We start from the raw sequence: 2,500 nt of genomic DNA, 5'->3' as shown, positions 1-2,500 counted from the left end.
GAAGGAGTAGAGCAAGGTGGGAAATGGAAATAAATAAATGAGAGAATATATATAGTAAATATATATAAATATATGTATATGTATATGTATATGTATATATGTGTATGTATATAAGTATATATACATATATAGATATTTATGTATACATATACACATTACGCATACATATACGCACGCATGTGTGTGTGTGTGTGTGTGTGTGTGTGTGTGTGTGTGTGCGCGCGCGCATATATATATATTTATATATGACTGCCGCGATAGCCCTAGTGGTTAGAGCACTGGACTCCGACCCTTGTGGTCCCGAGTTCAATTCTTCGTCGCGGCAGTCGTAAAAATGCCTGCGCTCTGACTGCTAGCTCGAGCCCGAGAAAGCGACTTATCGGCTTGTTAAGTCAAACGCAGGTGTCGTAGGGGAAGTCACCGCCGTGGCACAGGTGTTAGCGCGCCGAACCGCGATTGTTTATCCGATCAGGCAAGGGTGGCATTGCCATATAACCTCTCAGTAGTGAACTGAGAGAGGCCTATGTCCTGCAGTGGAATGAATGGCTGTTGAAAAAAAAATATATATATATTCAAAGTGTATACAATTAAACATATATATACATACACTCATATAAAACGTATACGCTATATATATATATATATACACATATATATGTGTGTGTGTATGTATGTATGTATGTATGTATGTAAGTATGGTATAGACTTTAAATACATATATATATATATACATATATATATGCTTATATATGTATATGTATATATACATATATACATATGTATGTATTATAGATATAGATATGTACATATGTATATTTATATGTTTATATATATATATTATATGAATATGTTTATGTATACATATATGTATATATAATATATATAACATATAATATATGAATATATATAATGCATATATATATCAATATTTATGATACATATATTGTATATATATTATATACATACATATGTTATATATATAAATATATATATATATTATATGTATAGATTTTATATACATATGTGTGTATATATATAATATACATATATGATATATAATATATAGATATATGATATGTAATATATGAATATATAATATATATGTATATATCAATATTTATAATACATATATATATGTATATATATTATACATATGTGTCTTATATATACAGATTTATATTGTATTGTATATTATGTGTTTATATATACATATATATTATTTATATATATATATATATATTGTATTTATATTATATATATGTATTTAAAAATATAAAGATTATATACATATATATGTGTATATATACTCAAAGACTCACACACACACACACGCATATATATATATATATATATATATATATATATATGTTTGTATATATGCATATATATACACATGCATATATATATATATATATTCATACTTACATACATATATACATTCATACATACATGTATATATATGTATAAATGTATATATATATATATGTGTATATATAAGTGCAAATATATATACATATATGTGTGTATATATGTTTACATATGTATACATATGTATACACATATAAATACATATATATACACATACATATACATGTATATATATATATATGTGTATATATGTGTACATAAATATATACATATACACATGTATGTGTATACATACATGAGTGTATATGTATATATATGTATATTTGTGTGTATACATACATAAATATATATTTATATATACATATATATACACATTTGTGTGTATACATACATATATATATGTGTGTGTGTTTGTGTGTTTGTGTACGTATATGTATAAATATATTTATAAATGATATATATAAATTGTATGTATATTCAACCCAGCGCCGACGGGCATACCCACTGTGGGTTTACTGGTTTAATCGTTTTTTACGCATAGATGGCTACACTTGTACTAAGTCACCAATGAGCCAATTACGAGTACTGCTTGTCTTGCCCGTTTGCCCTTTTCTTTTATTGCTGTTACAATTTTTTATAACATTATAGCATTTATAATGTTTATAATAAAAGTAACACCATCAATATTCATAGCACTGGTAAAAAATACACTTTCCCGCCATATCTAGGAAAGGTGAAATCAGGTAAGATCACAGAATTGTGATTTTGATGCTCATGAATATATTTGTATTTGTTTTGATATTTCTCTTAAGTATCTTTTCGTCATGAGATATACATATTAATTAATTGTGAAGATCCATGTGAATCTAAAAAACTGTTTTATTACTTTACATTTTGCTGTAAATGATAAAAAAAAAATTAAAAAATGTAGTCTTCCAGAAATATTTTGCTGACAACTAAGCGTATATTGACATTTCCGAACAATGCTAATGGTCATTAGTATATTTCTGAAAACGTTCACACGTCCGTGCCTTCAGGGAGGATCGAACTCCCGGCCTCTGGTTTACTAGACCAGCGCTCTAGCCACTGAGCTATGAAGGCCTTGCAATCTGCAAATTATGCCCGTTTTGAA

The 2,500-nt window shown here is 26.8% G+C and overlaps 1 non-coding gene across 1 annotated transcript; it reads right to left on the bottom strand.

Annotated features, from left to right (window-relative positions):
* Window positions 1–2,396: 2,396 nt before the first annotated feature.
* On the bottom strand, window positions 2,397–2,469 carry Trnat-agu. The gene has a single exon. It is a non-coding gene; the product is annotated as a tRNA-Thr (tRNA).
* Window positions 2,470–2,500: the final 31 nt, after the last annotated feature.

Source organism: Penaeus chinensis, chromosome 29 (assembly GCF_019202785.1).
Source record: "Penaeus chinensis breed Huanghai No. 1 chromosome 29, ASM1920278v2, whole genome shotgun sequence".
In the NCBI taxonomy this organism is placed as follows: Eukaryota; Metazoa; Arthropoda; class Malacostraca; order Decapoda; family Penaeidae; genus Penaeus; species Penaeus chinensis.
The sequence above is the reverse complement of the archived record's forward strand: the minus strand, read 5'-3'. Positions and strand labels throughout refer to the sequence as shown.